The sequence below is a fragment of the Chiloscyllium plagiosum genome, unplaced genomic scaffold (genome assembly GCF_037043375.1).
Source record: "Chiloscyllium plagiosum isolate Xiang-an unplaced genomic scaffold, Cpla_swu_hap1 HiC_scaffold_32, whole genome shotgun sequence".
In the NCBI taxonomy this organism is placed as follows: domain Eukaryota; kingdom Metazoa; phylum Chordata; class Chondrichthyes; order Orectolobiformes; family Hemiscylliidae; genus Chiloscyllium; species Chiloscyllium plagiosum.
In genome coordinates, this window is record NW_028270170.1 from 9,615,646 (window position 1) to 9,636,125 (window position 20,480).

Here is a 20,480-nt window from a genome sequence, read left to right on the forward strand (position 1 = left end):
ACGAATGCACATGCAATGCTTTCATGCTCTCGTTTCGGCACTGCAGTGCGTATTTTGCAACATCTCACAATGCAACATGGATCTTCGTGTCCTTCAGCTGTTCATCACAGAAGGAGCTGAAAATGTGTTGCTGGAAAAGCGCAGCAGGTCAGGCAGCATCCAGGGAATAGGAGAATCTACGTTTCGGGCATAAGCCCTTCTTCAGGAATGAGGAGATGACCTGGGGGGTGCAGTGAGAGAGGGACTCACTGAAATCTTTGTAGAGGGAGGAAGAGAGCTTCTTCAAGGAAGGCATCCTTGTGAGAGGATTCGCAGTAGGTTGAAATCTTTGAGGAGAAAGTGAAGTCTGCAGATGCTGGAGATCAGAGCTGAAAATGTGTTGCTGGAAAAGCGCAGCAGGTCAGGCAGCATCCAGGGAACAGGAGAATCGACGTTTCGGGCATAAGCCCTTCTTCAGGAATGAGGCTTTTTTCATAAGCCCTTCTTCAGGATCATTCCTGAAGAAGGGCTTATGCCCGAAACGTCGATTCTCCTGTTCCCTGGATGCTGCCTGACCTGCTGCGCTTTTCCAGCAACATATTTTCAGCTCTGATGTCCAGCATCTGCAGACCTCACTTTCCCATCACAGAAGGAACCTTGCTGTGGTCACAAAACACTCCTTCCTAAGTCTGCCCAGTGCAGAATGGGTTACGGAAGTTAGTTGAAAAACTGCTCAAGTGCAGGGATATTGCTTGTATAAAGGGGGCACCCAGATTTGAACTGGGGACCTCTTGATCTGCAGTCAAATGCTCTACCACTGAGCTACACCCCCAAGAGGAAGCTGCGGTGCATGTTTAAGCTTTCCGCATTGTACAGTGACAATTCTCAAAAACAACTCTCTTGTCTGTGCCTTTCAACAGTTTACGTGCAGCAGAGATGTTTTGTATGTGGAATGTAACTCCAAATTGACCGTCTGACTTCAATAGCATTTGCATCGGCAATGGATATGGCTGAGTTGCAGAGTTTAGATGGACGTAAGATATTGCGCAGATGCCCTCACTGTTTGCATCGGCGCAGACCGAATGCACATGCAATGCTTTCAAACTCTCGTTTTGGCACTGCAGTGCGTATTTTGCAACATCTCACGATGCAACATGGATCTTCGTGTCCTTCAGCTGTTCATCACAGAAGGAACCTTGCTGTGGTAACAAAACGCCACGTCCTAAATCTGCCCTGTGCAGAATGGGTAACGGAAGTTACTTGAAAACTGCTCAAGTGCAGGGAAATTGCTTGTATAAAGGGGGCACCCAGATTTGAACTGGGGACCTCATGATCTGCAGTCAAATGCTCTACCACTGAGCTACACCCCCACCCGCTATGCTGCGTTGCATGTTTACACTTTCCGCATAATACAGTGACAATTGTCTAAAACAACTCTCTTATCTGCGCCTTTCAACAGTTTACGTGCAGCAGAGATGTTTTGCATGTGGAACGTAACTCCAAAATGACTGTCTGACTTCAATAGCATTTGCATCGGCAATGGAAATGGCTGAGTGGCAGAGTTTAGATGGACGTAAGATATTGCGCAGATGCCCTCACTGTTTGCATCGGCGCAGACCGAATGCACATGCAATGCTTTCAAACTCTCGTTTTGGCACTGCAGTGCATGTTTTGCAACATCTCACGATGCAACACAGATCTTCGTGTCCTTCAGCTGTTCATCACAGAAGGAACCTTGCTGTGGTAACAAAATACCCCTTCCGAAGTCTGCCCTGTGCAGAATGGGCTACGGAAGCAACTTGAAAAACTGATCAAGTGCAGGGAAGTTGCTTGTATAAAGGGGGCACCCAGATTTGAACTGGGGACCTCTTGATCTGCAGTCAAATGCTCTACCACTGAGCTACACCCCCACCCGCTATGCTGCGTTGCATGTTTACACTTTCCGCATAATACAGTGACAATTGTCTAAAACAACTCTCTTATCTGCGCCTTTCAACAGTTTACGTGCAGCAGAGATGTTTTGCATGTGGAACGTAACTCCAAAATGACTGTCTGACTTCAATAGCATTTGCATCGGCAATGGAAATGGCTGAGTGGCAGAGTTTAGATGGACGTAAGATATTGCGCAGATGCCCTCATAGATTGCATCGGCGCTGAACGAATGCACATGCAATGCTTTCATGCTCTCGTTTCGGCACTGCAGTGCGTATTTTGCAACATCTCACAATGCAACATGGATCTTCGTGTCCTTCAGCTGTTCATCACAGAAGGAGCTGAAAATGTGTTGCTGGAAAAGCGCAGCAGGTCAGGCAGCATCCAGGGAATAGGAGAATCTACGTTTCGGGCATAAGCCCTTCTTCAGGAATGAGGAGATGACCTGGGGGGTGCAGTGAGAGAGGGACTCACTGAAATCTTTGTAGAGGGAGGAAGAGAGCTTCTTCAAGGAAGGCATCCTTGTGAGAGGATTCGCAGTAGGTTGAAATCTTTGAGGAGAAAGTGAAGTCTGCAGATGCTGGAGATCAGAGCTGAAAATGTGTTGCTGGAAAAGCGCAGCAGGTCAGGCAGCATCCAGGGAACAGGAGAATCGACGTTTCGGGCATAAGCCCTTCTTCAGGAATGAGGCTTTTTTCATAAGCCCTTCTTCAGGATCATTCCTGAAGAAGGGCTTATGCCCGAAACGTCGATTCTCCTGTTCCCTGGATGCTGCCTGACCTGCTGCGCTTTTCCAGCAACATATTTTCAGCTCTGATGTCCAGCATCTGCAGACCTCACTTTCCCATCACAGAAGGAACCTTGCTGTGGTCACAAAACACTCCTTCCTAAGTCTGCCCAGTGCAGAATGGGTTACGGAAGTTAGTTGAAAAACTGCTCAAGTGCAGGGATATTGCTTGTATAAAGGGGGCACCCAGATTTGAACTGGGGACCTCTTGATCTGCAGTCAAATGCTCTACCACTGAGCTACACCCCCAAGAGGAAGCTGCGGTGCATGTTTAAGCTTTCCGCATTGTACAGTGACAATTCTCAAAAACAACTCTCTTGTCTGTGCCTTTCAACAGTTTACGTGCAGCAGAGATGTTTTGTATGTGGAATGTAACTCCAAATTGACCGTCTGACTTCAATAGCATTTGCATCGGCAATGGATATGGCTGAGTTGCAGAGTTTAGATGGACGTAAGATATTGCGCAGATGCCCTCACTGTTTGCATCGGCGCAGACCGAATGCACATGCAATGCTTTCAAATTCTCGTTTTGGCACTGCAGTGCGTATTTTGCAACATCTCACGATTCAACATGGATCTTCGTGTCCTTCAGCTGTTCATCACAGAAGGAACCTTGCTGTGGTAACAAAACGCCCCGTCCTAAATCTGCCCTGTGCAGAATGGGTAACGGAAGTTACTTGAAAACTGCTCAAGTGCAGGGAAATTGCTTGTATAAAGGGGGCACCCAGATTTGAACTGGGGACCTCTTGATCTGCAGTCAAATGCTCTACCACTGAGCTACACCCCCACCCGCTATGCTGCGTTGCATGTTTACACTTTCCGCATAATACAGTGACAATTGTCTAAAACAACTCTCTTATCTGCGCCTTTCAACAGTTTACGTGCAGCAGAGATGTTTTGCATGTGGAACGTAACTCCAAAATGACTGTCTGACTTCAATAGCATTTGCATCGGCAATGGAAATGGCTGAGTGGCAGAGTTTAGATGGACGTAAGATATTGCGCAGATGCCCTCATAGATTGCATCGGCGCTGAACGAATGCACATGCAATGCTTTCATGCTCTCGTTTCGGCACTGCAGTGCGTATTTTGCAACATCTCACAATGCAACATGGATCTTCGTGTCCTTCAGCTGTTCATCACAGAAGGAGCTGAAAATGTGTTGCTGGAAAAGCGCAGCAGGTCAGGCAGCATCCAGGGAATAGGAGAATCTACGTTTCGGGCATAAGCCCTTCTTCAGGAATGAGGAGATGACCTGGGGGGTGCAGTGAGAGAGGGACTCACTGAAATCTTTGTAGAGGGAGGAAGAGAGCTTCTTCAAGGAAGGCATCCTTGTGAGAGGATTCGCAGTAGGTTGAAATCTTTGAGGAGAAAGTGAGGTCTGCAGATGCTGGAGATCAGAGCTGAAAATGTGTTGCTGGAAAAGCGCAGCAGGTCAGGCAGCATCCAGGGAACAGGAGAATCGACGTTTCGGGCATAAGCCCTTCTTCAGGAATGAGGCTTTTTTCATAAGCCCTTCTTCAGGATCATTCCTGAAGCTGCGGTGCATTGTACAGTGACAATTCTCAAAAACAACTCTCTTGTCTGTGCCTTTCAACAGTTTACGTGCAGCAGAGATGTTTTCTATGTGGAATGTAACTCCAAATTGACCGTCTGACTTCAATAGCATTTGCATCGGCAATGGATATGGCTGAGTTGCAGAGTTTAGATGGACGTAAGATATTGCGCAGATGCCCTCACTGTTTGCATCGGCGCAGACCGAATGCACATGCAATGCTTTCAAACTCTCGTTTCGGCACTGCAGTGCGTATTTTGCAACATCTCACGATGCAACATGGATCTTCGTGTCCTTCAGCTGTTCATCACAGAAGGAACCTTGCTGTGGTAACAAAACGCCACGTCCTAAATCTGCCCTGTGCAGAATGGGTTACGGAAGTTACTTGAAAACTGCTCAAGTGCAGGGAAATTGCTTGTATAAAGGGGGCACCCAGAATTGAACTGGGGACCTCTTGATCTGCAGTCAAATGCTCTACCACTGAGCTACACCCCCATGAGAACGCTGCGCTGCATGTTTAAGTTTTCATCATGATCCAGTGACAATTGTCGAAAGCAACTCTCTTGTCTGCACCTTTCAACAGTTTACGTGCAGCAGAGATGTTTTGCATGTGGAACGTAACTCCAAAATGACTGTCTGACTTCAATAGCATTTGCATCGGCAATGGAAATGGCTGAGTGGCAGAGTTTAGATGGACCTAAGATATTGCGCAGATGCCCTCACTGTTTGCATCGGCGCAGACCGAATGCACATGCAATGCTTTCAAACTCTCGTTTTGGCACTGCAGTGCATGTTTTGCAACATCTCACGATGCAACACAGATCTTCGTGTCCTTCAGCTGTTCATCACAGAAGGAACCTTGCTGTGGTAATAAAATACCCCTTCCTAAATCTGCCCAGTGTAGAATGGGTAACGGAAGTTCGTTGAAAAACTGCTCAAGTGCAGGGATATTGCTTGTATAAAGGGGGCACCCAGATTTGAACTGGGGACCTCTTGATCTGCAGTCAAATGCTCTACCACTGAGCTACACCCCCACCCGCTATGCTGCGTTGCATGTTTACACTTTCCGCATAATACAGTGACAATTTTCTAAAACAACTCTCTTATCTGCGCCTTTCAACAGTTTACGTGCAGCAGAGATGTTTTGCATGTGGAACGTAACTCCAAAATGACTGTCTGACTTCAATAGCATTTGCATCGGCAATGGAAATGGCTGAGTGGCAGAGTTTAGATGGACGTAAGATATTGCGCAGATGCCCTCATAGATTGCATCGGCGCTGAACGAATGCACATGCAATGCTTTCATGCTCTCGTTTCGGCACTGCAGTGCGTATTTTGCAACATCTCACAATGCAACATGGATCTTCGTGTCCTTCAGCTGTTCATCACAGAAGGAGCTGAAAATGTGTTGCTGGAAAAGCGCAGCAGGTCAGGCAGCATCCAGGGAATAGGAGAATCTACGTTTCGGGCATAAGCCCTTCTTCAGGAATGAGGAGATGACCTGGGGGGTGCAGTGAGAGAGGGACTCACTGAAATCTTTGTAGAGGGAGGAAGAGAGCTTCTTCAAGGAAGGCATCCTTGTGAGAGGATTCGCAGTAGGTTGAAATCTTTGAGGAGAAAGTGAGGTCTGCAGATGCTGGAGATCAGAGCTGAAAATGTGTTGCTGGAAAAGCGCAGCAGGTCAGGCAGCACCCAGGGAACAGGAGAATCGACGTTTCGGGCATAAGCCCTTCTTCAGGAATGAGGCTTTTTTCATAAGCCCTTCTTCAGGATCATTCCTGAAGAAGGGCTTATGCCCGAAACGTCGATTCTCCTGTTCCCTGGATGCTGCCTGACCTGCTGCGCTTTTCCAGCAACATATTTTCAGCTCTGATGTCCAGCATCTGCAGACCTCACTTTCCCATCACAGAAGGAACCTTGCTGTGGTAACAAAACACTCCTTCCTAAGTCTGCCCAGTGCAGAATGGGTTACGGAAGTTAGTTGAAAAACTGCTCAAGTGCAGGGATATTGCTTGTATAAAGGGGGCACCCAGATTTGAACTGGGGACCTCTTGATCTGCAGTCAAATGCTCTACCACTGAGCTACACCCCCAAGAGGAAGCTGCGGTGTATGTTTAAGCTTTCCGCATTGTACAGTGACAATTCTCAAAAACAACTCTCTTGTCTGTGCCTTTCAACAGTTTACGTGCAGCAGAGATGTTTTGTATGTGGAATGTAACTCCAAATTGACCGTCTGACTTCAATAGCATTTGCATCGGCAATGGATATGGCTGAGTTGCAGAGTTTAGATGGACGTAAGATATTGCGCAGATGCCCTCACTGTTTGCCTCGGCGCAGACCGAATGCACATGCAATGCTTTCAAACTCTCGTTTTGGCACTGCAGTGCGTATTTTGCAACATCTCACGATGCAACATGGATCTTCGTGTCCTTCAGCTGTTCATCACAGAAGGAACCTTGCTGTGGTAACAAAACGCCACGTCCTAAATCTGCCCTGTGCAGAATGGGTAACGGAAGTTACTTGAAAACTGCTCAAGTGCAGGGAAATTGCTTGTATAAAGGGGGCATCCAGATTTGAACTGGGGACCTCTTGATCTGCAGTCAAATGCTCTACCACTGAGCTACACCCCCATGAGAACGCTGCGCTGCATGTTTAAGTTTTCATCATGATACAGTGACAATTGTCGAAAGCAACTCTCTTGTCTGCACCTTTCAACAGTTTACGTGCAGCAGAGATGTTTTGCATGTGGAACGTAACTCCAAAATGACTGTCTGACTTCAATAGCATTTGCATCGGCAATGGAAATGGCTGAGTGGCAGAGTTTAGATGGACGTAAGATATTGCGCAGATGCCCTCACTGTTTGCATCGGCGCAGACCGAATGCACATGCAATGCTTTCAAACTCTCGTTTTGGCACTGCAGTGCATGTTTTGCAACATCTCACGATGCAACACAGATCTTCGTGTCCTTCAGCTGTTCATCACAGAAGGAACCTTGCTGTGGTAACAAAATACCCCTTCCTAAATCTGCCCAGTGTAGAATGGGTAACGGAAGTTCGTTGAAAAACTGCTCAAGTGCAGGGATATTGCTTGTATAAAGGGGGCACCCAGATTTGAACTGGGGACCTCTTGATCTGCAGTCAAATGCTCTACCACTGAGCTACACCCCCACCCGCTATGCTGCGTTGCATGTTTACACTTTCCGCATAATACAGTGACAATTGTCTAAAACAACTCTCTTATCTGCGCCTTTCAACAGTTTACATGCAGCAGAGATGTTTTGCATGTGGAACGTAACTCCAAAATGACTGTCTGACTTCAATAGCATTTGCATCGGCAATGGAAATGGCTGAGTGGCAGAGTTTAGATGGACGTAAGATATTGCGCAGATGCCCTCATAGATTGCATCGGCGCTGAACGAATGTACATGCAATGCTTTCATGCTCTCGTTTCGGCACTGCAGTGCGTATTTTGCAACATCTCACAATGCAACATGGATCTTCGTGTCCTTCAGCTGTTCATCACAGAAGGAGCTGAAAATGTGTTGCTGGAAAAGCGCAGCAGGTCAGGCAGCATCCAGGGAATAGGAGAATCTACGTTTCGGGCATAAGCCCTTCTTCAGGAATGAGGAGATGACCTGGGGGGTGCAGTGAGAGAGGGACTCACTGAAATCTTTGTAGAGGGAGGAAGAGAGCTTCTTCAAGGAAGGCATCCTTGTGAGAGGATTCGCAGTAGGTTGAAATCTTTGAGGAGAAAGTGAGGTCTGCAGATGCTGGAGATCAGAGCTGAAAATGTGTTGCTGGAAAAGCGCAGCAGGTCAGGCAGCACCCAGGGAACAGGAGAATCGACGTTTCGGGCATAAGCCCTTCTTCAGGAATGAGGCTTTTTTCATAAGCCCTTCTTCAGGATCATTCCTGAAGAAGGGCTTATGCCCGAAACGTCGATTCTCCTGTTCCCTGGATGCTGCCTGACCTGCTGCGCTTTTCCAGCAACATATTTTCAGCTCTGATGTCCAGCATCTGCAGACCTCACTTTCCCATCACAGAAGGAACCTTGCTGTGGTAACAAAACACTCCTTCCTAAGTCTGCCCAGTGCAGAATGGGTTACGGAAGTTAGTTGAAAAACTGCTCAAGTGCAGGGATATTGCTTGTATAAAGGGGGCACCCAGATTTGAACTGGGGACCTCTTGATCTGCAGTCAAATGCTCTACCACTGAGCTACACCCCCAAGAGGAAGCTGCGGTGCATGTTTAAGCTTTCCGCATTGTACAGTGACAATTCTCAAAAACAACTCTCTTGTCTGTGCCTTTCAACAGTTTACGTGCAGCAGAGATGTTTTGTATGTGGAATGTAACTCCAAATTGACCGTCTGACTTCAATAGCATTTGCATCGGCAATGGACATGGCTGAGTTGCAGAGTTTAGATGGACGTAAGATATTGCGCAGATGCCCTCACTGTTTGCATCGGCGCAGACCGAATGCACATGCAATGCTTTCAAACTCTCGTTTTGGCACTGCAGTGCGTATTTTGCAACATCTCACGATGCAACATGGATCTTCGTGTCCTTCAGCTGTTCATCACAGAAGGAACCTTGCTGTGGTAACAAAACGCCACGTCCTAAATCTGCCCTGTGCAGAATGGGTAACGGAAGTTACTTGAAAACTGCTCAAGTGCAGGGAAATTGCTTGTATAAAGGGGGCACCCAGATTTGAACTGGGGACCTCTTGATCTGCAGTCAAATGCTCTACCACTGAGCTACACCCCCATGAGAACGCTGCGCTGCATGTTTAAGTTTTCATCATGATACAGTGACAATTGTCGAAAGCAACTCTCTTGTCTGCACCTTTCAACAGTTTACGTGCAGCAGAGATGTTTTGCATGTGGAACGTAACTCCAAAATGACTGTCTGACTTCAATAGCATTTGCATCGGCAATGGAAATGGCTGAGTGGCAGAGTTTAGATGGACGTAAGATATTGCGCAGATGCCCTCACTGTTTGCATCGGCGCAGACCGAATGCACATGCAATGCTTTCAAACTCTCGTTTTGGCACTGCAGTGCATGTTTTGCAACATCTCACGATGCAACACAGATCTTCGTGTCCTTCAGCTGTTCATCACAGAAGGAACCTTGCTGTGGTAACAAAATACCCCTTCCTAAATCTGCCCAGTGTAGAATGGGTAACGGAAGTTCGTTGAAAAACTGCTCAAGTGCAGGGATATTGCTTGTATAAAGGGGGCACCCAGATTTGAACTGGGGACCTCTTGATCTGCAGTCAAATGCTCTACCACTGAGCTACACCCCCACCCGCTATGCTGCGTTGCATGTTTACACTTTCCGCATAATACAGTGACAATTGTCTAAAACAACTCTCTTATCTGCGCCTTTCAACAGTTTACGTGCAGCAGAGATGTTTTGCATGTGGAACGTAACTCCAAAATGAATGTCTGACTTCAATAGCATTTGCATCAGCAATGGAAATGGCTGAGTGGCAGAGTTTAGATGGACGTAAGATATTGCGCAGATGCCCTCATAGATTGCATCGGCGCTGAACGAATGCACATGCAATGCTTTCATGCTCTCGTTTCGGCACTGCAGTGCGTATTTTGCAACATCTCACAATGCAACATGGATCTTCGTGTCCTTCAGCTGTTCATCACAGAAGGAGCTGAAAATGTGTTGCTGGAAAAGCGCAGCAGGTCAGGCAGCATCCAGGGAATAGGAGAATCTACGTTTCGGGCATAAGCCCTTCTTCAGGAATGAGGAGATGACCTGGGGGGTGCAGTGAGAGAGGGACTCACTGAAATCTTTGTAGAGGGAGGAAGAGAGCTTCTTCAAGGAAGGCATCCTTGTGAGAGGATTCGCAGTAGGTTGAAATCTTTGAGGAGAAAGTGAGGTCTGCAGATGCTGGAGATCAGAGCTGAAAATGTGTTGCTGGAAAAGCGCAGCAGGTCAGGCAGCATCCAGGGAACAGGAGAATCGACGTTTCGGGCATAAGCCCTTCTTCAGGAATGAGGCTTTTTTCATAAGCCCTTCTTCAGGATCATTCCTGAAGAAGGGCTTATGCCCGAAATGTCGATTCTCCTGTTCCCTGGATGCTGCCTGACCTGCTGCGCTTTTCCAGCAACATATTTTCAGCTCTGATGTCCAGCATCTGCAGACCTCACTTTCCCATCACAGAAGGAACCTTGCTGTGGTAACAAAACACTCCTTCCTAAGTCTGCCCAGTGCAGAATGGGTTACGGAAGTTAGTTGAAAAACTGCTCAAGTGCAGGGATATTGCTTGTATAAAGGGGGCACCCAGATTTGAACTGGGGACCTCTTGATCTGCAGTCAAATGCTCTACCACTGAGCTACACCCCCAAGAGGAAGCTGCGGTGCATGTTTAAGCTTTCCGCATTGTACAGTGACAATTCTCAAAAACAACTCTCTTGTCTGTGCCTTTCAACAGTTTACGTGCAGCAGAGATGTTTTGTATGTGGAATGTAACTCCAAATTGACCGTCTGACTTCAATAGCATTTGCATCGGCAATGGACATGGCTGAGTTGCAGAGTTTAGATGGACGTAAGATATTGCGCAGATGCCCTCACTGTTTGCATCGGCGCAGACCGAATGCACATGCAATGCTTTCAAACTCTCGTTTTGGCACTGCAGTGCGTATTTTGCAACATCTCACGATGCAACATGGATCTTCGTGTCCTTCAGCTGTTCATCACAGAAGGAACCTTGCTGTGGTAACAAAACGCCACGTCCTAAATCTGCCCTGTGCAGAATGGGTAACGGAAGTTACTTGAAAACTGCTCAAGTGCAGGGAAATTGCTTGTATAAAGGGGGCACCCAGATTTGAACTGGGGACCTCTTGATCTGCAGTCAAATGCTCTACCACTGAGCTACACCCCCATGAGAACGCTGCGCTGCATGTTTAAGTTTTCATCATGATACAGTGACAATTGTCGAAAGCAACTCTCTTGTCTGCACCTTTCAACAGTTTACGTGCAGCAGAGATGTTTTGCATGTGGAACGTAACTCCAAAATGACTGTCTGACTTCAATAGCATTTGCATCGGCAATGGAAATGGCTGAGTGGCAGAGTTTAGATGGACGTAAGATATTGCGCAGATGCCCTCACTGTTTGCATCGGCGCAGACCGAATGCACATGCAATGCTTTCAAACTCTCGTTTTGGCACTGCAGTGCATGTTTTGCAACATCTCACGATGCAACACAGATCTTCGTGTCCTTCAGCTGTTCATCACAGAAGGAACCTTGCTGTGGTAACAAAATACCCCTTCCTAAATCTGCCCAGTGTAGAATGGGTAACGGAAGTTTGTTGAAAAACTGCTCAAGTGCAGGGATATTGCTTGTATAAAGGGGGCACCCAGATTTGAACTGGGGACCTCTTGATCTGCAGTCAAATGCTCTACCACTGAGCTACACCCCCACCCGCTATGCTGCGTTGCATGTTTACACTTTCCGCATAATACAGTGACAATTGTCTAAAACAACTCTCTTATCTGCGCCTTTCAACAGTTTACGTGCAGCAGAGATGTTTTGCATGTGGAACGTAACTCCAAAATGAATGTCTGACTTCAATAGCATTTGCATCGGCAATGGAAATGGCTGAGTGGCAGAGTTTAGATGGACGTAAGATATTGCGCAGATGCCCTCATAGATTGCATCGGCGCTGAACGAATGCACATGCAATGCTTTCATGCTCTCGTTTTGGCACTGCAGTGCGTATTTTGCAACATCTCACAATGCAACATGGATCTTCGTGTCCTTCAGCTGTTCATCACAGAAGGAGCTGAAAATGTGTTGCTGGAAAAGCGCAGCAGGTCAGGCAGCATCCAGGGAATAGGAGAATCTACGTTTCGGGCATAAGCCCTTCTTCAGGAATGAGGAGATGACCTGGGGGGTGCAGTGAGAGAGGGACTCACTGAAATCTTTGTAGAGGGAGGAAGAGAGCTTCTTCAAGGAAGGCATCCTTGTGAGAGGATTCGCAGTAGGTTGAAATCTGTGAGGAGAAAGTGAGGTCTGCAGATGCTGGAGATCAGAGCTGAAAATGTGTTGCTGGAAAAGCGCAGCAGGTCAGGCAGCATCCAGGGAACAGGAGAATCGACGTTTCGGGCATAAGCCCTTCTTCAGGAATGAGGCTTTTTTCATAAGCCCTTCTTCAGGATCATTCCTGAAGAAGGGCTTATGCCCGAAACGTCGATTCTCCTGTTCCCTGGATGCTGCCTGACCTGCTGCGCTTTTCCAGCAACATATTTTCAGCTCTGATGTCCAGCATCTGCAGACCTCACTTTCCCATCACAGAAGGAACCTTGCTGTGGTAACAAAACACTCCTTCCTAAGTCTGCCCAGTGCAGAATGGGTTACGGAAGTTAGTTGAAAAACTGCTCAAGTGCAGGGATATTGCTTGTATAAAGGGGGCACCCAGATTTGAACTGGGGACCTCTTGATCTGCAGTCAAATGCTCTACCACTGAGCTACACCCCCAAGAGGAAGCTGCGGTGCATGTTTAAGCTTTCCGCATTGTACAGTGACAATTCTCAAAAACAACTCTCTTGTCTGTGCCTTTCAACAGTTTACGTGCAGCAGAGATGTTTTGTATGTGGAATGTAACTCCAAATTGACCGTCTGACTTCAATAGCATTTGCATCGGCAATGGATATGGCTGAGTTGCAGAGTTTAGATGGACGTAAGATATTGCGCAGATGCCCTCACTGTTTGCATCGGCGCAGACCGAATGCACATGCAATGCTTTCAAACTCTCGTTTTGGCACTGCAGTGCGTATTTTGCAACATCTCACGATGCAACATGGATCTTCGTGTCCTTCAGCTGTTCATCACAGAAGGAACCTTGCTGTGGTAACAAAACGCCACGTCCTAAATCTGCCCTGTGCAGAATGGGTAACGGAAGTTACTTGAAAACTGCTCAAGTGCAGGGAAATTGCTTGTATAAAGGGGGCACCCAGATTTGAACTGGGGACCTCTTGATCTGCAGTCAAATGCTCTACCACTGAGCTACACCCCCATGAGAACGCTGCGCTGCATGTTTAAGTTTTCATCATGATACAGTGACAATTGTCGAAAGCAACTCTCTTGTCTGCACCTTTCAACAGTTTACGTGCAGCAGAGATGTTTTGCATGTGGAACGTAACTCCAAAATGACTGTCTGACTTCAATAGCATTTGCATCGGCAATGGAAATGGCTGAGTGGCAGAGTTTAGATGGACGTAAGATATTGCGCAGATGCCCTCACTGTTTGCATCGGCGCAGACCGAATGCACATGCAATGCTTTCAAACTCTCGTTTTGGCACTGCAGTGCATGTTTTGCAACATCTCACGATGCAACACAGATCTTCGTGTCCTTCAGCTGTTCATCACAGAAGGAACCTTGCTGTGGTAACAAAATACCCCTTCCTAAATCTGCCCAGTGTAGAATGGGTAACGGAAGTTTGTTGAAAAACTGCTCAAGTGCAGGGATATTGCTTGTATAAAGGGGGCACCCAGATTTGAACTGGGGACCTCTTGATCTGCAGTCAAATGCTCTACCACTGAGCTACACCCCCACCCGCTATGCTGCGTTGCATGTTTACACTTTCCGCATAATACAGTGACAATTGTCTAAAACAACTCTCTTATCTGCGCCTTTCAACAGTTTACGTGCAGCAGAGATGTTTTGCATGTGGAACGTAACTCCAAAATGAATGTCTGACTTCAATAGCATTTGCATCGGCAATGGAAATGGCTGAGTGGCAGAGTTTAGATGGACGTAAGATATTGCGCAGATGCCCTCATAGATTGCATCGGCGCTGAACGAATGCACATGCAATGCTTTCATGCTCTCGTTTCGGCACTGCAGTGCGTATTTTGCAACATCTCACAATGCAACATGGATCTTCGTGTCCTTCAGCTGTTCATCACAGAAGGAGCTGAAAATGTGTTGCTGGAAAAGCGCAGCAGGTCAGGCAGCATCCAGGGAATAGGAGAATCTACGTTTCGGGCATAAGCCCTTCTTCAGGAATGAGGAGATGACCTGGGGGGTGCAGTGAGAGAGGGACTCACTGAAATCTTTGTAGAGGGAGGAAGAGAGCTTCTTCAAGGAAGGCATCCTTGTGAGAGGATTCGCAGTAGGTTGAAATCTTTGAGGAGAAAGTGAGGTCTGCAGATGCTGGAGATCAGAGCTGAAAATGTGTTGCTGGAAAAGCGCAGCAGGTCAGGCAGCATCCAGGGAACAGGAGAATCGACGTTTCGGGCATAAGCCCTTCTTCAGGAATGAGGCTTTTTTCATAAGCCCTTCTTCAGGATCATTCCTGAAGAAGGGCTTATGCCCGAAACGTCGATTCTCCTGTTCCCTGGATGCTGCCTGACCTGCTGCGCTTTTCCAGCAACATATTTTCAGCTCTGATGTCCAGCATCTGCAGACCTCACTTTCCCATCACAGAAGGAACCTTGCTGTGGTAACAAAACACTCCTTCCTAAGTCTGCCCAGTGCAGAATGGGTTACGGAAGTTAGTTGAAAAACTGCTCAAGTGCAGGGATATTGCTTGTATAAAGGGGGCACCCAGCTTTGAACTGGGGACCTCTTGATCTGCAGTCAAATGCTCTACCACTGAGCTACACCCCCAAGAGGAAGCTGCGGTGTATGTTTAAGCTTTCCGCATTGTACAGTGACAATTCTCAAAAACAACTCTCTTGTCTGTGCCTTTCAACAGTTTACGTGCAGCAGAGATGTTTTGTATGTGGAATGTAACTCCAAATTGACCGTCTGACTTCAATAGCATTTGCATCGGCAATGGATATGGCTGAGTTGCAGAGTTTAGATGGACGTAAGATATTGCGCAGATGCCCTCACTGTTTGCCTCGGCGCAGACCGAATGCACATGCAATGCTTTCAAACTCTCGTTTTGGCACTGCAGTGCGTATTTTGCAACATCTCACGATGCAACATGGATCTTCGTGTCCTTCAGCTGTTCATCACAGAAGGAACCTTGCTGTGGTAACAAAACGCCACGTCCTAAATCTGCCCTGTGCAGAATGGGTAACGGAAGTTACTTGAAAACTGCTCAAGTGCAGGGAAATTGCTTGTATAAAGGGGGCACCCAGATTTGAACTGGGGACCTCTTGATCTGCAGTCAAATGCTCTACCACTGAGCTACACCCCCATGAGAACGCTGCGCTGCATGTTTAAGTTTTCATCATGATACAGTGACAATTGTCGAAAGCAACTCTCTTGTCTGCACCTTTCAACAGTTTACGTGCAGCAGAGATGTTTTGCATGTGGAACGTAACTCCAAAATGACTGTCTGACTTCAATAGCATTTGCATCGGCAATGGAAATGGCTGAGTGGCAGAGTTTAGATGGACGTAAGATATTGCGCAGATGCCCTCACTGTTTGCATCGGCGCAGACCGAATGCACATGCAATGCTTTCAAACTCTCGTTTTGGCACTGCAGTGCATGTTTTGCAACATCTCACGATGCAACACAGATCTTCGTGTCCTTCAGCTGTTCATCACAGAAGGAACCTTGCTGTGGTAACAAAATACCCCTTCCTAAATCTGCCCAGTGTAGAATGGGTAACGGAAGTTCGTTGAAAAACTGCTCAAGTGCAGGGATATTGCTTGTATAAAGGGGGCACCCAGATTTGAACTGGGGACCTCTTGATCTGCAGTCAAATGCTCTACCACTGAGCTACACCCCCACCCGCTATGCTGCGTTGCATGTTTACACTTTCCGCATAATACAGTGACAATTGTCTAAAACAACTCTCTTATCTGCGCCTTTCAACAGTTTACGTGCAGCAGAGATGTTTTGCATGTGGAACGTAACTCCAAAATGACTGTCTGACTTCAATAGCATTTGCATCGGCAATGGAAATGGCTGAGTGGCAGAGTTTAGATGGACGTAAGATATTGCGCAGATGCCCTCATAGATTGCATCGGCGCTGAACGAATGTACATGCAATGCTTTCATGCTCTCGTTTCGGCACTGCAGTGCGTATTTTGCAACATCTCACAATGCAACATGGATCTTCGTGTCCTTCAGCTGTTCATCACAGAAGGAGCTGAAAATGTGTTGCTGGAAAAGCGCAGCAGGTCAGGCAGCATCCAGGGAATAGGAGAATCTACGTTTCGGGCATAAGCCCTTCTTCAGGAATGAGGAGATGACCTGGGGGGTGCAGTGAGAGAGGGACTCACTGAAATCTTTGTAGAGGGAGGAAGAGAGCTTCTTCAAGGAAGGCATCCTTGTGAGAGGATTCGCAGTAGGTTGAAATCTTTGAGGAGAAAGTGAGGTCTGCAGATGCTGGAGATCAGAGCTGAAAATGTGTTGCTGGAAAAGCGCAGCAGGTCAGGCAGCATCCAGGGAACAGGAGAATCGACGTTTCGGGCATAAGCCCTTCTTCAGGAATGAGGCTTTTTTCATAAGCCCTTCTTCAGGATCATTCCTGAAGAAGGGCTTATGCCCGAAACGTCGATTCTCCTGTTCCCTGGATGCTGCCTGACCTGCTGCGCTTTTCCAGCAACATATTTTCAGCTCTGATGTCCAGCATCTGCAGACCTCACTTTCCCATCACAGAAGGAACCTTGCTGTGGTAACAAAACACTCCTTCCTAAGTCTGCCCAGTGCAGAATGGGTTACGGAAGTTAGTTGAAAAACTGCTCAAGTGCAGGGATATTGCTTGTATAAAGGGGGCACCCAGATTTGAACTGGGGACCTCTTGATCTGCAGTCAAATGCTCTACCACTGAGCTACACCCCCAAGAGGAAGCTGCGGTGTATGTTTAAGCTTTCCGCATTGTACAGTGACAATTCTCAAAAACAACTCTCTTGTCTGTGCCTTTCAACAGTTTACGTGCAGCAGAGATGTTTTGTATGTGGAATGTAACTCCAAATTGACCGTCTGACTTCAATAGCATTTGCATCGGCAATGGATATGGCTGAGTTGCAGAGTTTAGATGGACGTAAGATATTGCGCAGATGCCCTCACTGTTTGCCTCGGCGCAGACCGAATGCACATGCAATGCTTTCAAACTCTCGTTTTGGCACTGCAGTGCGTATTTTGCAACATCTCACGATGCAACATGGATCTTCGTGTCCTTCAGCTGTTCATCACAGAAGGAACCTTGCTGTGGTAACAAAACGCCACGTCCTAAATCTGCCCTGTGCAGAATGGGTAACGGAAGTTACTTGAAAACTGCTCAAGTGCAGGGAAATTGCTTGTATAAAGGGGGCATCCAGATTTGAACTGGGGACCTCTTGATCTGCAGTCAAATGCTCTACCACTGAGCTACACCCCCATGAGAACGCTGCGCTGCATGTTTAAGTTTTCATCATGATACAGTGACAATTGTCGAAAGCAACTCTCTTGTCTGCACCTTTCAACAGTTTACGTGCAGCAGAGATGTTTTGCATGTGGAACGTAACTCCAAAATGACTGTCTGACTTCAATAGCATTTGCATCGGCAATGGAAATGGCTGAGTGGCAGAGTTTAGATGGACGTAAGATATTGCGCAGATGCCCTCACTGTTTGCATCGGCGCAGACCGAATGCACATGCAATGCTTTCAAACTCTCGTTTTGGCACTGCAGTGCATGTTTTGCAACATCTCACGATGCAACACAGATCTTCGTGTCCTTCAGCTGTTCATCACAGAAGGAACCTTGCTGTGGTAACAAAATACCCCTTCCTAAATCTGCCCAGTGTAGAATGGGTAACGGAAGTTCGTTGAAAAACTGCTCAAGTGCAGGGATATTGCTTGTATAAAGGGGGCACCCAGATTTGAACTGGGGACCGCTTGATCTGCAGTCAAAAGCTCTACCACTGAGCTACACCCCCACCCGCTATGCTGCGTTGCATGTTTACACTTTCCGCATAATACAGTGACAATTGTCTAAAACAACTCTCTTATCTGCGCCTTTCAACAGTTTACGTGCAGCAGAGATGTTTTGCATGTGGAACGTAACTCCAAAATGACTGTCTGACTTCAATAGCATTTGCATCGGCAATGGAAATGGCTGAGTGGCAGAGTTTAGATGGACGTAAGATATTGCGCAGATGCCCTCATAGATTGCATCGGCGCTGAACGAATGTACATGCAATGCTTTCATGCTCTCGTTTCGGCACTGCAGTGCGTATTTTGCAACATCTCACAATGCAACATGGATCTTCGTGTCCTTCAGCTGTTCATCACAGAAGGAGCTGAAAATGTGTTGCTGGAAAAGCGCAGCAGGTCAGGCAGCATCCAGGGAATAGGAGAATCTACGTTTCGGGCATAAGCCCTTCTTCAGGAATGAGGAGATGACCTGGGGGGTGCAGTGAGAGAGGGACTCACTGAAATCTTTGTAGAGGGAGGAAGAGAGCTTCTTCAAGGAAGGCATCCTTGTGAGAGGATTCGCAGTAGGTTGAAATCTTTGAGGAGAAAGTGAGGTCTGCAGATGCTGGAGATCAGAGCTGAAAATGTGTTGCTGGAAAAGCGCAGCAGGTCAGGCAGCACCCAGGGAACAGGAGAATCGACGTTTCGGGCATAAGCCCTTCTTCAGGAATGAGGCTTTTTTCATAAGCCCTTCTTCAGGATCATTCCTGAAGAAGGGCTTATGCCCGAAACGTCGATTCTCCTGTTCCCTGGATGCTGCCTGACCTGCTGCGCTTTTCCAGCAACATATTTTCAGCTCTGATGTCCAGCATCTGCAGACCTCACTTTCCCATCACAGAAGGAACCTTGCTGTGGTAACAAAACACTCCTTCCTAAGTCTGCCCAGTGCAGAATGGGTTACGGAAGTTAGTTGAAAAACTGCTCAAGTGCAGGGATATTGCTTGTATAAAGGGGGCACCCAGATTTGAACTGGGGACCTCTTGATCTGCAGTCAAATGCTCTACCACTGAGCTACACCCCCAAGAGGAAGCTGCGGTGCATGTTTAAGCTTTCCGCATTGTACAGTGACAATTCTCAAAAACAACTCTCTTGTCTGTGCCTTTCAACAGTTTACGTGCAGCAGAGATGTTTTGTATGTGGAATGTAACTCCAAATTGACCGTCTGACTTCAATAGCATTTGCATCGGCAATGGATATGGCTGAGTTGCAGAGTTTAGATGGACGTAAGATATTGCGCAGATGCCCTCACTGTTTGCATCGGCGCAGACCGAATGCACATGCAATGCTTTCAAACTCTCGTTTTGGCACTGCAGTGCGTATTTTGCAACATCTCACGATGCAACATGGATCTTCGTGTCCTTCAGCTGTTCATCACAGAAGGAACCTTGCTGTGGTAACAAAACGCCACGTCCTAAATCTGCCCTGTGCAGAATGGGTAACGGAAGTTACTTGAAAACTGCTCAAGTGCAGGGAAATTGCTTGTATAAAGGGGGCACCCAGATTTGAACTGGGGACCTCTTGATCTGCAGTCAAATGCTCTACCACTGAGCTACACCCCCATGAGAACGCTGCGCTGCATGTTTAAGTTTTCATCATGATACAGTGACAATTGTCGAAAGCAACTCTCTTGTCTGCACCTTTCAACAGTTTACGTGCAGCAGAGATGTTTTGCATGTGGAACGTAACTCCAAAATGACTGTCTGACTTCAATAGCATTTGCATCGGCAATGGAAATGGCTGAGTGGCAGAGTTTAGATGGACGTAAGATATTGCGCAGATGCCCTCACTGTTTGCATCGGCGCAGACCGAATGCACATGCAATGCTTTCAAATTCTCGTTTTGGCACTGCAGTGCATGTTTTGCAACATCTCACGATGCAACACAGATCTTCGTGTCCTTCAGCTGTTCATCACAGAAGGAACCTTGCTGTGGTAACAAAATACCCCTTCCTAAATCTGCCCAGTGTAGAATGGGTAACGGAAGTTCGTTGAAAAACTGCTCAAGTGCAGGGATATTGCTTGTATAAAGGGGGCACCCAGATTTGAACTGGGGACCTCTTGATCTGCAGTCAAATGCTCTACCACTGAGCTACACCCCCACCCGCTATGCTGCGTTGCATGTTTACACTTTCCGCATAATACAGTGACAATTGTCTAAAACAACTCTCTTATCTGCGCCTTTCAACAGTTTACGTGCAGCAGAGATGTTTTGCATGTGGAACGTAACTCCAAAATGAATGTCTGACTTCAATAGCATTTGCATCGGCAATGGAAATGGCTGAGTGGCAGAGTTTAGATGGACGTAAGATATTGCGCAGATGCCCTCATAGATTGCATCGGCGCTGAAC

At 47.1% G+C, this 20,480-nt stretch overlaps 22 non-coding genes across 22 annotated transcripts; all 22 read right to left on the reverse strand.

Annotated features, from left to right (window-relative positions):
• Positions 1-739: 739 nt before the first annotated feature.
• Positions 740-811, reverse strand: trnac-gca (transfer RNA cysteine (anticodon GCA)). The gene has a single exon. It is a non-coding gene; the product is annotated as a tRNA-Cys (tRNA).
• Positions 812-1,817: 1,006 nt separating this feature from the next.
• On the reverse strand, positions 1,818-1,889 carry trnac-gca (transfer RNA cysteine (anticodon GCA)). The gene has a single exon. It is a non-coding gene; the product is annotated as a tRNA-Cys (tRNA).
• A 986-nt stretch (positions 1,890-2,875) lies between these two features.
• trnac-gca (transfer RNA cysteine (anticodon GCA)) lies at positions 2,876-2,947 on the reverse strand. The gene has a single exon. It is a non-coding gene; the product is annotated as a tRNA-Cys (tRNA).
• Positions 2,948-3,413: 466 nt separating this feature from the next.
• On the reverse strand, positions 3,414-3,485 carry trnac-gca (transfer RNA cysteine (anticodon GCA)). The gene has a single exon. It is a non-coding gene; the product is annotated as a tRNA-Cys (tRNA).
• A 1,729-nt stretch (positions 3,486-5,214) lies between these two features.
• On the reverse strand, positions 5,215-5,286 carry trnac-gca (transfer RNA cysteine (anticodon GCA)). The gene has a single exon. It is a non-coding gene; the product is annotated as a tRNA-Cys (tRNA).
• A 986-nt stretch (positions 5,287-6,272) lies between these two features.
• trnac-gca (transfer RNA cysteine (anticodon GCA)) lies at positions 6,273-6,344 on the reverse strand. The gene has a single exon. It is a non-coding gene; the product is annotated as a tRNA-Cys (tRNA).
• A 1,005-nt stretch (positions 6,345-7,349) lies between these two features.
• On the reverse strand, positions 7,350-7,421 carry trnac-gca (transfer RNA cysteine (anticodon GCA)). The gene has a single exon. It is a non-coding gene; the product is annotated as a tRNA-Cys (tRNA).
• A 986-nt stretch (positions 7,422-8,407) lies between these two features.
• trnac-gca (transfer RNA cysteine (anticodon GCA)) lies at positions 8,408-8,479 on the reverse strand. The gene has a single exon. It is a non-coding gene; the product is annotated as a tRNA-Cys (tRNA).
• Positions 8,480-8,945: 466 nt separating this feature from the next.
• trnac-gca (transfer RNA cysteine (anticodon GCA)) lies at positions 8,946-9,017 on the reverse strand. Its single transcript has one exon. It is a non-coding gene; the product is annotated as a tRNA-Cys (tRNA).
• A 467-nt stretch (positions 9,018-9,484) lies between these two features.
• Positions 9,485-9,556, reverse strand: trnac-gca (transfer RNA cysteine (anticodon GCA)). Its single transcript has one exon. It is a non-coding gene; the product is annotated as a tRNA-Cys (tRNA).
• Positions 9,557-10,542: 986 nt separating this feature from the next.
• Positions 10,543-10,614, reverse strand: trnac-gca (transfer RNA cysteine (anticodon GCA)). Its single transcript has one exon. It is a non-coding gene; the product is annotated as a tRNA-Cys (tRNA).
• A 466-nt stretch (positions 10,615-11,080) lies between these two features.
• On the reverse strand, positions 11,081-11,152 carry trnac-gca (transfer RNA cysteine (anticodon GCA)). Its single transcript has one exon. It is a non-coding gene; the product is annotated as a tRNA-Cys (tRNA).
• A 467-nt stretch (positions 11,153-11,619) lies between these two features.
• On the reverse strand, positions 11,620-11,691 carry trnac-gca (transfer RNA cysteine (anticodon GCA)). The gene has a single exon. It is a non-coding gene; the product is annotated as a tRNA-Cys (tRNA).
• A 986-nt stretch (positions 11,692-12,677) lies between these two features.
• On the reverse strand, positions 12,678-12,749 carry trnac-gca (transfer RNA cysteine (anticodon GCA)). Its single transcript has one exon. It is a non-coding gene; the product is annotated as a tRNA-Cys (tRNA).
• A 466-nt stretch (positions 12,750-13,215) lies between these two features.
• trnac-gca (transfer RNA cysteine (anticodon GCA)) lies at positions 13,216-13,287 on the reverse strand. Its single transcript has one exon. It is a non-coding gene; the product is annotated as a tRNA-Cys (tRNA).
• A 467-nt stretch (positions 13,288-13,754) lies between these two features.
• trnac-gca (transfer RNA cysteine (anticodon GCA)) lies at positions 13,755-13,826 on the reverse strand. The gene has a single exon. It is a non-coding gene; the product is annotated as a tRNA-Cys (tRNA).
• Positions 13,827-15,350: 1,524 nt separating this feature from the next.
• trnac-gca (transfer RNA cysteine (anticodon GCA)) lies at positions 15,351-15,422 on the reverse strand. Its single transcript has one exon. It is a non-coding gene; the product is annotated as a tRNA-Cys (tRNA).
• A 467-nt stretch (positions 15,423-15,889) lies between these two features.
• Positions 15,890-15,961, reverse strand: trnac-gca (transfer RNA cysteine (anticodon GCA)). Its single transcript has one exon. It is a non-coding gene; the product is annotated as a tRNA-Cys (tRNA).
• A 986-nt stretch (positions 15,962-16,947) lies between these two features.
• On the reverse strand, positions 16,948-17,019 carry trnac-gca (transfer RNA cysteine (anticodon GCA)). The gene has a single exon. It is a non-coding gene; the product is annotated as a tRNA-Cys (tRNA).
• Positions 17,020-19,082: 2,063 nt separating this feature from the next.
• trnac-gca (transfer RNA cysteine (anticodon GCA)) lies at positions 19,083-19,154 on the reverse strand. Its single transcript has one exon. It is a non-coding gene; the product is annotated as a tRNA-Cys (tRNA).
• A 466-nt stretch (positions 19,155-19,620) lies between these two features.
• Positions 19,621-19,692, reverse strand: trnac-gca (transfer RNA cysteine (anticodon GCA)). The gene has a single exon. It is a non-coding gene; the product is annotated as a tRNA-Cys (tRNA).
• A 467-nt stretch (positions 19,693-20,159) lies between these two features.
• Positions 20,160-20,231, reverse strand: trnac-gca (transfer RNA cysteine (anticodon GCA)). The gene has a single exon. It is a non-coding gene; the product is annotated as a tRNA-Cys (tRNA).
• Between the last annotated feature and the right edge of the window lie 249 nt (positions 20,232-20,480).